Source organism: Anabrus simplex, chromosome 2 (genome assembly GCF_040414725.1).
Source record: "Anabrus simplex isolate iqAnaSimp1 chromosome 2, ASM4041472v1, whole genome shotgun sequence".
Classification (NCBI taxonomy): Eukaryota; Metazoa; Arthropoda; class Insecta; order Orthoptera; family Tettigoniidae; genus Anabrus; species Anabrus simplex.
The window spans coordinates 626,013,089-626,026,558 of record NC_090266.1 but is presented as its reverse complement, the minus strand read 5'-3'; the positions used below and the strand labels follow the sequence as shown (position 1 = coordinate 626,026,558).

Sequence of the window (13,470 nt, the reverse complement as noted above, 5' to 3'; positions counted from 1 at the left end):
CACTGTAATATAAATGTATCCCCAAAATTGTATTTTTGGCTTAGCGATGATGAGTCATTCAGTCAGTCAGTCAGTCGGCACATGTTATTTTATATATAGATATACCGTAGTAAATTATACCAACCCCTAATTGTACAGACTAATATTTGCCCCCAATTTTTCATCGTGTGTTCCAACTGTTTTAATATTATCTTTCCTACTTTAAGAACTCCATTGAAGCTCATTTGTCTACTATCATCATTTACACCATCTCTCCATTGACAGCTTGAAAAATACCACTTAATACCAATATAGTTGGTCCGTTACTGGACATTCTCTATGGGAATCAACATCTTCATCAATTTTTAATAATGAGACAAAGTCTCTCATAGTGCATTGGCACAGCCGGTGGCTACAAATTAGCCTACGCAGTGGCCTCCACGGTATGCACTAGCCAGCGTCTTGGTAGGTGTGCTAGGTACCAACTGATGAGCCCAGCTTAGCACATGGGGACGAAACGCTTACAACCAGGAATGAGTCGGCTGGAAAATTTATAATGTCCAATAACGGACCATTTATATTGGTGTTATAAATTTACTCATTCGGAACAAATATTTCAGATTCCCTATGGGAATCAACATCTATATCAAATACCACTTAGTCGAGCAACTTGTCTACTTACTTCTAAGTCTTCCTAGACCAGTGTTTGCAACATTTTTGTAACCTTACTCTTTTGTTGGAAAAACCCAGAACAAATTGTGCTGTTTTCCTTTGGAACATTTCCCATTCTTAAATCAAGTGAGCCTGAATTCTGTTCTTAGCTTCAGTAATACAGTGAACAATGACTATTGAACATAATTTGGACTACACTATGTAGAAATGTAGGTGGTAGGGGGTGTCTTGTAATAAATAAATGTTTTATTGCGCACAAATGTGCATCGACAAATTTCTTATGAGCAATTGTCTGTACAGAATTTTGTTAAGGATTCTATTCTCAGTTTACACTTAAGTACGTGATAGCATTCACAAAGTTCGTCGCATCGTTTGCACCTGCAGTCCGGACTTGGCTCATGCAAACTCGCTTTAATACACAGGCATTGGTGAAACCCATGGACTGAGAGTCTGGTCACAACGTGTCTCAACTCATAGCCTCCCTGAGTCCAGTTGCGGTTGATCATTGCATCACATTGGTAAAAGTCCCACCATATGCTGTCCCTTTTTTGTTGAAGCTCTTGTAGGAGTTCCTTATATGCTGGGGTGGCCGGGAGCAGTAGTTTCAAATGCAGCTCTATGGACGAAGACCACGTTGTAAGGGACGCGTCCAAAGGCGCGAAATGTGAGGAGCTAAATCCACCCGTATCTCCTAAATCTGTGATCGTTAGGAGTTCATATTTAATCCAGCAAATATGCTAGCGGAGTGGATTAATTTGATATAAATTTTAACGTCCAATTCGGAGTGCAAGTACCGATATTAAAATTCCACCCCCTCCCTCAGGGGTATGACGTCAATGAATCCGCGAGGGAAAGCTTCATCCATATACACGGGACAAGGGATACTCGCCGACACACTTGAAATGAATCTCTGGAGCTGAACCATCGGTCGCGGCTAACTTCGAATTCTACGGGCGTACAGTAACTCAACATTTAATGGCGCGAGCATCCGCCAGTGTTTAGAAAATGTGATCGCGCTCAAGCAACATGAACTGGAAATAGTTAACGTAGGACAGTGTTTGTCAGTTATAAATATCAGTGAAGTAAATTAATTGCACTGTAAGAGAGTAATATAAATTGTACCACAATAAGTACGTAAATAACAGACTGTGTGACGAACAGTACTTTAAGGGAATAATAGCCTGTACTTTGCAATATCGAACCACTATCATGAACACTTCAAGAGTGCCGTATGAAACGGGCGTATCGCGTCGGACGACATAAATCGCGACGGGCGTAAAATTTGACACCTCGTCGTACGTGTCCAGGTCCATTGTGCGGTAATTGGACGAAGATTAAAATAGTGTAAATATTAAATTTTTGGGTCTAGGATATTAATTTGTTGTATAAAAGTTAAAGTGTTCAGTGTTAACGTTGTCAATGGTGAAGTTTTGTGATAATTAAGGTATTAGTGTAAAATGGTAATGTGCCAGGAAATCTTTTGTGGAACTACGCCATCAAGATTGGAGGAGTAAAATGCAGAGAGGGGCCGAAAGGAGCCTCTCATCTGCAAAGCTGTAATGGAATACCGAGAAACTAAGATGAGTACATAATGTAAATAATATTTGGGAAGTGTTATCGTGATGGGAAAAATGGGAATAATTTGATTAGACTTGGTTACCTTCTGTAACAAGATGAGTCGCTTAACGACCCCATCCTAAATTTGTAGCACGGACAGTAGTAAATAATAACAATGTAAATAATCGGGTCTTTTTATGTATTCAGTTTGTTGTAGATGTAAATTTTGTAGATATAGGGTAGTACGTTAAGTCATGCATGCATTCATATTTTCTTTGTAGTCAAGAATAATTTTCTTTACATTTGATTTTGGTTATTATAGTTAAATAGACCCGATATGTCCTTTTCTGTTTGTCATTTTAACGAGCGATGTAATGACATTGAAGGAAAGTCCAGCTTCGTCATACCAGTTGTGTTTTGTTGTTGATTAGTATGTTCATATTTTCAAAGTGAAGTTGTTACATTTGGGAGAAAAGATAATAATAATAAAATTTCCAAGTAAATCGTATCTGGATTGATTACTGCCAAAATAAATCGAAATTGTAAGAGGGGTTATGCGTTAAACATATTAAGAGTGGACTACCGTGTAACAGGCGGAAATTAATTTTTTTTTTAAATTAATAATAATAATAAATATAATAAAACTACTTTTTAGTTTTTTTTGAAGAAGATTTTTTTAATTTTAAATTGGATATAATAATAATTCATGTGATATCGGAAATTTAGTGAGCCGTGCGTAATAATAAAATTTAAGTGATCACGTGTTGAGTTTGTCGGGAATCATTTAATGACGGGTTGTCGTTTTTAATTTGGAATTAAAGTGTGTGGTAATTTAACTTGATAAATTAATAATATTGAAATTTAAGATCGGTGCTAATAATCCGTACATGTTAATGAACATGTGGTTTAAATTACGGTCCAATATATTTTTAAGTATAAATGTGGTGTCTTAAAGTTGCAATTCATTAGCCGGAACACGTAGGACTAATATTACGAAACCATGATTGTCAAATTTTGGTAAATATAATTTCAAGATGTTACGATTATTTGTGGAGAATGAACTAAGGCGTAGATCAAAATGAGATAGAAAAATGTTAAAGAATCTGCAGTCAGATAATAAAATGTCGTACGATGTCAGAAGTAAATAAATAAGTCAGTTGATAATTCTGTGAGAAATAAATGAATCAAGGAATATTGAGATAGAAAAGGAAATAAATTCCGTACGAGAGACACTTAGGATATTGAAATGAGTGTAAAATGTACGGGCAGTGTCACAGAGAAATACTGAGTTACGTAGCGGGTAGAATTCGAACCCGTGACAGCATGTACGAAATAAATAGACTGCACAGCTATTCGTCGAGATACTACGGATCTAAGGATAATGAGAGTTCAGAGTCCACATAAATGATCGTATAGTGTAATCATTGTAATGACGAGCGAGGACAATCATGATGTCGTGATAATAATAATAATAATAATAATAATAATAATAATAATAATAATAATAATAATAATAATAATAATAATAATAATAATAATAATAATAATATTGCAGATAAATGATTGGACCGCCTTAATTAAATAAGCGTTGATAAAGATGTTAAACGGGAATCTAAATGAGAATATGCAACCGATGTAATAATAATAATAAAGTAAGGACGATGTTAAATCATCGCGGTCAGATTAATAATAATTGTCATAATAATAACAGTAATGATGCCGTTGGTTGATCAGTGAAATATTTGTAATTGCGACCGATATCTTAATAGGTTTTGGCGGAAGTGACCGGTTCATTAATAATAATAATAACCTCTTGAGTGACGTTAATAATAATAATAATATCTTAAGTCACCTATTCATTAATAATAATAATAACCACAAGAGGGATATACTAATAATAATAACAGTAATAACCATTGGTGTTTGCGTCCCGCATAATAATGATGATATTAATCAAACGTGACAGTGCCAGGAACCGTTGAGTAATAATAATAATAATAATAATAATAATAATAATAATAATAAAAATTTCAAGGATGATAATTTCGTGGATAAATGAATATTCTGACGATAGTGGATTAAATTAATTGGTGACAACATCCCTCGATTCGTATGTTTGAATAATAAGAATGATAAATATTATAGTCATTTGTTACCTCGTTATCATACGGTTTCCGCACGGGACGAGTTACAGTAATACTTGGTGTGTTTGTTTACTTCGCCCACGATGCGAGGGGGGGTCATCGGCACGGTATTTCCCACCGCTTCTCGTTATCTCATCTGTGGCAGTAGTCTATTGAGGCTACTTTGTAACATCTCAGATCATGTGTAAATAAAATATAAATGCTAATTCAGTGGTATGGCATCAGCTGTACATCGTAAGATAGGAACTGTCCGTATAATCCATTTTTCGTAATTCACGGGAAACATTACCCAGTCCGAGTACTGGTCTCGGAAAAATGTATATAGCCGGAGTACATCATCTTAGTTAAATTGAGAAGCCGACCGTAACATGCGTTATGCTCGGGCTCCCGACAGAAGGAAGCTATATCCTTGAACAACGGTTCGATTCAAATGGAATCGACCCATAAGTTATACTCAAATTGTAATTTCTTTCAGAAGCAACCCAGCAAGATATTGGTACCACTTGCGGTATAGCAAGTGATTTGTTTATGTAACATGTGTGGGAATTTAAATATCGTTGCCAAATGTATCAAAGTTTCGTACGTCGGATGGCGTAATAAACTGCTCCTTCTGGCAAATTATTTCAAAGGAAACCATTCTCATAATCTTTTTATTGTAGTTAGATGATGCCCTTTTTTTTTAAAGTTAACAGTCACTTCCTAGTCCTATCATGGAGTCCTTAAATTTAAGTTTACAATCGAGTCTTCCCCATTTTAATTTTAAATTGCTCCGTTCATTCCCGTGTTCATTGATGCCGCTGTATTTATATTTGATGACTTAAATAATGAACCGACACCCCTGAGATAAATGCTAGTCTGGGACTCGGGAGGTGGACGGGTGCAATATCCATATATTTTCTAATCCATAGGTGTCTACAGGACTAACCTTAAGATGAAATAACTTGATGGCACTTGAAAGTGAGAGACGGTTCAAAGATCTGGTGTCGTTAATGGATTTTATGGCAGATTTAGTCAGTCTTACTTAGCTGTTGGGTTCCAGCTTTGAATGCATGATATTTGAATTATGTTTGTTAACTCAGAACTTAGATGCATTGTCAGAGAGGGTCACAAAGCACCAATTTTGTTTTTTGTTAGTTGATTAACATTACACTAACACATCAAAGGTTTTCGATGATGCAAGTATGGGAAAGTGCTAGGATTGGGAAGGTAGTGTCTGTGTTCTTAATTAAAAAATTGGAAATCATGGAAAACTATCTTCAGGGATGCTGATGGAGGGATTCAAACCCACCATCTCCCAAACGCAAACTCAGAGCTATGCAAACTTAACCACACAGCCAATTCGCTCAGAAAGCAGGACCATTCACAATGAAGAGATAAGCTTCAAATCCTGTGCATTACCGTGCGGTTAGAGGCGTGCGGCTGTGAGCTTGCATCTAGGAGATAGTGAGTTTGAATCCCACTGTTGGTGGCCCTGAAGATTGTTTTCCATAGTTTCCTATTTTCACACCAGGCAAATGCTGGGGATGTACCTTAATTAAGGCCACGGCTGCTTCCTTCCCACTCCTAGGCCTTTTCTATCCCATCATCGCCATAAGACCTATCTGTGTCAGTGCAACGTAAAGCAAAAAAAAAAAACTTTCACTGGCTTGAATCCAACCGGTTGCCAGTCCGTTGACCCTCCATTACATCATGTCTCCCATCCTGGTCAGTTCAATGATACGCTGCACTTCCCCTCCAGGTGCTTTACCCCTAGTGTTACTGTGGTATTTTCATTGTTGTTGCTATTATTATTATTACAACAGTTTCTCTCTGGTTCCACCTGCTATGTGCAAAATATGGTGGTGTTCATTATTCATTACTATCCTCACAGATGTATTTGAGTTAATGAAATAAAGCACATGTTTTGCTGTGGTAATAGAATGTAATATTATGTCAACAAAACACTTGAAAATACATCACACAAAGAAATTGAATTAAACGTTCCTTGGAACAACACTGTGCGCCAAACTGTTAAAAAGTCCTTCAAAGATCTTCGTCGTGGAGACAAATGTACTCGTGACTTTTCTCAGAATCTACCAATTCAAGTAGTTATTACCTCAAAAGAATGCGCTTGACCCACTGAGTGTTTTTAGACCAAAACAAACTGCGTACCTCAATTACAATGAAAGATATGATTGCTTCAATGAGAAAAAATGTTGAGGAAATGAGGTGTGAAATTGAATGTGCACTCATAACTTTCCTCAGAACCAACCAATTTGAATAGTTAAGAGCTGAAATGAAAGAGCTTGATCCACTGAGTGTTCTTAGGCCAAAACAAACCCCGTACCTCAATTAGAACCAAAGATATGATTGCTTCAAAGAGACAAAAAATTGAAAAACCAAATAATTTGAGGAAGACAGAAGTTAAGTGATTTATAGTACCTGATCACAAATCTGTGCATGAATACCTTTCAGTTAAAGAAAGAATGAAGGAAATCAACTGGATAGAATGGCCGGACTGACTGACTTTAGTTTTCATAAATCTTTTTAATATATAGCTTATTATTAATATTATTATTATTATTATTATTATTATTATTATTATTATTATTATTATTATTATTATTATTATTATTATTATTATTATTATTATTATTATTATTATACATGCAAGGGTTCTTAATGAGTATTTATTATTAGTATTACTTCTTTTTTTAGAAAGTTCTTGTAACATGTTATTATTTTTAGTCATAATCAATAATCTAACAGATCATCTTGAGTGGCAAAAGGCAGTGCACAAATTCAAAGAATTTACTACAGATAAGTATATCCTAACCCATATTTCAGACCTTTAAGTCAGAGATTATCTCATGTGGGATTCATGAAGCACTAATTCAGAAGATGGACATGTTGTCCAAATGTTAATCAAGTAGGGTAAAACTGAAACATGCCACTCTTTGTTTTGTTTTTACAGGTATGCTATAGTATCATATTTATATTGAACTTGTGTGTTCGACAGACTGAAAAGCTTTTATGATACATCCAACTGAGTTGACACTGGAAAGTATGACTTCCTTCTTAAGAAATTATTTGGCCAGTCAGGCAATTTACAAAGCCAAAAATCTCAAGTCACTTGAAATCAAAAGTATGAACATTGACAAATCATGTAATAAGAAATATCTAGAATTAATGCTCCTTCCCAAGTAGGTACATGCACATAAAAGCAAAATCCACAGAAACAAGGTTCAAAACTAGCTTTTAGAATGAACAGCACACAACAAAGTCACATGAGCAAATGCAACCTAAACAAAAAGTTCCGATCTCAAAGTCAGGAGTCTATGAACTCCAGTGCCAAGAACTTAACTGCAATGCCACATATATAGGCCAAGATACAAGATACAAAGAATGCAAAAACACAATCAGATACAATCAACAGAGCACGTATGACAGTTCACACCATTTCCCAGACAGTAACACAGATCTAAATATCATGCACATCGAGAATAAAAGTAAGTCTGTGAATATTAAAGAAGCAATCAAAATTTACATCACACAGAAAGATAATGAAATCAACCTGAGTGACCATGCAATTTTAACAAATTTCCCCCATTCATCCTACTTAATTAACATCTGGACAACATTTAAATTTTTTTCATTAACACTTGATGAATTCCACAGGAGGCAATTTCTGATTTAAAGGTCTGGAATGTGGGTTAGGGTATTCTTACCAGTAGTAAATTCTCTGAATTTATGCACTGCCTTTCACCACTCGAGATGATATTTCAGATTATCATTTATCACTAAAAATAGTAACTTCTTACAAGAAATCTAAAAAAAAAAGGTAATTTTAACAATAAAATTACTAGTGTAATAGGCAGACTACTGAATGCTCATTAAGAACCCTTGCATATTTTTAAAAAGAATTGTAATATGAGAAATAATAATAATAATAATAATAATAATAATAATAATAATAATAATAATAATAATAATAATAATAATAATAATAACAAGAACAACAATTATAATACTAATGGAACACTAGGTGTAAAGCACCTGAAGGGGACGTGCAGCATGTCATTGACCTGACCAGGATGGGAGGCATGACGTTATGGAGGATCACCGGACTGGCAGCCTGTTGGATTCAAGGCAGTGAAAGAGCAGCAGTTTTTTGAACGACTCACATCATATGCTCGAGTGGAGACAAAGCAGGACTTCAATAAGTTCTTAATTTCAAATTTGTCGGTGTTTGGACAGAAACAAAATATTTCCAAACATTGAGTGTGACTTGAGAGAAAGTGATGATGCTCTTTTAAGAACAAAACATGTCATTTGTTGTTTAATAATGTGTATTTCTTTACAAGTATGTTGTAGTGTTATATATGTTTTAAGTAGTGTTTTCTTAACAGGTACGTTGTAGTGTTATACATATGTTTTAACTAGCGTTTTTGACAGACTTGAAAAGCTTTAAGTTACATTAACCCTTTTGCACTCAGCCTATATGCAAGGGTTTGCTCGAAGAAGCTCAAACTAATTTCTGTGATTTTCCAATCAAATTACAAAAAAAATCAACACGTAAACATTTTAACACATATTAAAATAAAATAAATCACAATAATACATAAAACTGAGCATTTCAGAAATGAATATACCTTGGACATATTATTATTGGTAAAGCCAGAAAATTATTAAACTTTGAAAATAAAATTAAAAGAAATAAATTATGGTTTTCATTGACAGAAAGATCAGACATTACTGCGTCTTTCTTCTTTACTCTTGGACGTGAAAGAAAGAAAATTTAATTCTGAATAATTTGATATCAATATGATGTGTGTGCTGCAATTCACTCATGAAGCATGGAACAAAGTTATTCACCGTACACGTAACTGTCATCGATGTCAGGTCCCCGCAGTTCGATGCACGGTGAGCATCTGTGACTGTCACTTCCCACATAACGGGAATCACTTTCCGCAAAAGGAGGTCATTATTATTGTCTAAATCATCTGAAAATTCAAGGATATTGGCCTCATTCGGCCTTGAATATGGCGTAGCCATTATGATAAAAAGATGACGCAAGCACATGCAACAACGGAGTAATGAGGAGGAGTAAAATTATAGTTCGCGAAGTACAGCGAACACACGATATGCCAAAGAAACAAAATAAACTTTAAACTAAACTGGTAACAAGATCAAATTGTTGTATTCATAAGCCAACCAGAACAGATCCATGCAATAACAACTTTAAATAACCACAACATAAATATTCACACTCAACAAATTTCATTTGTTGAAAATAAAATTATTTTGTAGGGCTGGTAGATATATCTGTAGAGTAAAACACAAATTCAATGCTGTAAGTTACTGTCATGATCAACTGTTACCATTTAACAGCCACATAAATGACCAAAATCCCTAAATAGAACAGAGCCAATGTATCGGCGCCATGAACTTTCTCACCATAACCTCTTGCGGCAATTCATCGGCACGCTGAGGGCGAAAGTGTTAACTAAGTTGACATTGAGAAGTATGGCTTCCTTCTTAGCAAAATATTTTCATCTGAACAGTACAATAATAAATTATTAACACTTTTTGAATGCTATTATGAAAAACACAGGCTTCTCCAGCCGGTAAATTTCTGTATCTTTGTCCTCCACTGTCACTTTAGTAACTTATGGAACTTTTTTGATACTTTTCTTGGCTACTATTGTCTGTTGCCTTCAGCAACTGTATATGGACAGATGCCATTTTATCAGCTATGGTCTTGGTCTTGATAGCTAAGTAGGGGGTGAATACAACCACCCATACACACACAAATTAGCAGGACTGAATACATTGAGACACCAAGCACTTTCCATACCTATGAGCACAACAGATTTCAATGAAAAAATACAAATAATAAAACAAATTGCAAAATAAAACAATCATCCTCCTGACACAGTAGACAAGCTATTAAATAAATAAAGGAATAACGGCCGGGTTGAGTGACTCAGACGGTTAAGGCGCTGGCCTTCTAACCCCAACTTGGCAGGTTCGATCCTGGCTCAGTCCGGTGGTATTTGAAGGTGCTCAAATACGACAGCCCCGTGTCGGCAGATTTACTGGCACGTAAAAGAACTCCTGCGGGACTAAATTCCGGCACCTCGGCGTCTCCGAAGACCTTAAAAAGTAGTTAGTGGGACGTAAAACAAATAACATTATTAAAGGAATAACGAATGGCTGCGCAGTTTGGTTCACGTAGCCGTCAGCTTGTATTTGGGAGATATTGGGTTCAAGCTCCACTGCCGACAATCCTGAAGATGGTTTTCCGTGGTTTCCTATTTTCACACCAGACAAATGCAGGGGCTGTACATTAAGGCCACAGTTGCTTCCTTCCTACTTTTAGCCTTTTCCTATCCCATCATCGATAGCCATAAGACCTACCTATGCCAGTGTAATGTCAGAAAATTGAAAGAAAACAAAGGAAAAACACCAGAAAAACCACACATGAAAGAGAAAAATACATTGTCCTCAACTACAGTGTGCACAAGAACACATACCATAATATCTAACATTTTCAAAAAATAAGGTGTAAAAGTGGCCTTTAGAATGAATAACACATTGCAAAGACACATCAGCAAATGCAACCTAGACAGAAAAGATCTTTTCTCCAAATCAGGAGTTTATGAACTCAAATGTCAAGAACCAAACTGCTACGCCATATATATAGGCCAAGCAAAGTGTAATTTCTGCACCAACTGCAATGAACACAAATGTCATTAGATACAATCAGTGTTTAGCCTTTGGAGAACACATATATGGCAACTCACACCATTTTGTAGATATTGGCATTGATCTAAAAATTTTACACTTTGAAACTAGAAGTAAATATTTGAGCATTAATGTGGCTGTCAAAATTACATCACAAAATAATTAATCAAACCAACCTCAATGATCACGCACAGTTAGAAATTAATCCCTCTTCACCCTACTAAATTAATTTTTTGAATTTTTTTTGCACTAAATGAATCCCACAGGAGGCTACTCTGACTTAAATGTCTGGAATGTGGGTTAGGATATTCTTATCTGTAGAAAATTCTCTGAATTTGTGCAGCATCTTTGCCAGTGTTAATAAACTTGACCATGCTTGGTTCCGATAATAATAATAATAATAATAATAATAATAATAATAATAATAATAATAATAATAATAATAATAATAATAATAATAATAATAATAATGTTGGCTTTACATCCCACCAACTACTTTCATGGTTTTTGGAGATGCTGAGGTGCCAGAATTTAGTCCTGTAGGAGTTCTTTTATGTGCCGGTAAATGTACCGACACGAGGCTGATGTATTTGAGCATCTTCAAATACCACCGGACTGAGCCAGGATTGAACCTGGCAAGTTGGTGTCAGAAGTCCAGCGCCTCAACCGTCAGAGCCACTCAGCCTGGCATACTCGGTTCTATTTGATCTGTACTGACTAGTGCCTGTTATTGAAAACCCTGTGAAACAGGGCTGTATTACAATTACAATAAAAATATTTATAACATATTTAATACATATTTTTTTGTACATGTTTTGAGTACAAGGTCTGTTCTCTTCCTTAGCGATCATTATAGATTTCTAAAATCCCTAAGTTTATTTAAGGATCATTAAAATTTTCCAAACTCCCTAATGGAATGTGGATTAGGATATTCTTTGCTGTAGTAAATGAATTTACACAGCATCGTTGCCACTCACGATGTTTTAGTAGGTTATTATATATCTCTAAAAATAATGTCTTAAAGATACTCTTCGATTCGATTCCATACTTTTATTTCATCACAATAATTAACTTTACTCCTTAATATACAATAATACATTATAAGACAAGGAAGCAGCACTTCCTTTCCCCTCTGCAATGTACAGAGCCAATGTGCACAACATTTTTCTCTATGAAACAGAGTTAGTGTCTACAAAAATTTTCCTCACCCTCTACTTAGCTACCAAGACCAAGACTGGAGCTATGAAACTGGCATATGTCCAAACACAGATGCTGAAGGTAATGGATAATAGCAGCTAAGATAAGTACAAAAAATTACCATAAGTGACAGTGGAGGACTACTACATTCATTATTTGTTCATACTTGTTCACCAATTCATAATCAGAGGCTAGTTCACACAATATAAACAATTTGGTACATACATGCACATGATTTAAAGTGATTTGATAGAATCCTCGTAAAATGAAATGTCATTCATTATTTAAAAGTGTGTATTTCTTTACAGGTATGTTATGGTGTTATGTATGTTTTAAATAGTTTTTGACAGATTGAAAAGCTTTTAAGTTATAGCTGAAAATATTCCAGAATATATGATTCTAATACAGTACTGTACTTTGTTTCAGAATATTTTTGCTGGACCAAGCAGAAGAGAGATATAATGGAGTACTTATACCTCATCCATTGTAGAAAACATTTACCATGGATAATGCAGTGAGATCTTCAGGGTTGATAGAGTAAAACTATTTGAAATGATACTTACTATACTTGTGATATTAGTAATAGCTGTAGTTGTAAATTCCATTTTTCTTGAACATAATTTCTATGTAATATGTTAAAAATGTAATATTTTAAATATTTGTTGAATCTGCTATTTTATTTTTGGAATACAGATTTCTGTTCTGAGGTTTATTGACCCAGCGTTACTTGCACCATTACTCGCTAGTGAGTGCAGCACTCACCTTTACGTTTCAAGGCCATAATATAAATGTAGAGGTATTTTTAATACGTCAATTTGAGATATTTATTTATTTAGGAACAAGGCACAACAGAGTGGCTATGGAGCCAAGCTCTACATTCGGGAAACACGTGAGTTCAAACCCCACCATTAGCTGTCCTGAGAATGGTTTCCTGTTAATGCTTCCAGGCAAATGCTGGGACAGTTTTTATTCATAGGCCACAGCCAATTCCTTCCACCTCTTGAGCCAACTTCATTCACCATCATTCATTCATCTTCATTAGGTCCTCAACTGAGGTTGGTATCAGGAAAGGCATCTGGCCGTAAAAAAAAAAAGCTATATAAATTCATTTCACCTCATACCCTACCCTGTGTCAAGAAATGGGACTAATGGGTTGACAAACAGTTTATTTAGGGACACAAATACTTAAATTTAA

At 35.2% G+C, this 13,470-nt stretch overlaps 1 protein-coding gene across 1 annotated transcript in view; it reads left to right on the top strand.

The window, feature by feature from the left end:
* The window catches only part of Prestin (prestin), a 422,871-nt gene extending 409,871 nt beyond the window's left edge, over positions 1-13,000 (top strand). The window contains exon 15 of the mRNA XM_067141052.2: positions 12,702-13,000. The gene's annotated coding sequence lies outside the window, so the exon portion shown is untranslated. The remainder of the gene's footprint in view (positions 1-12,701) is intronic.
* Positions 13,001-13,470: the final 470 nt, after the last annotated feature.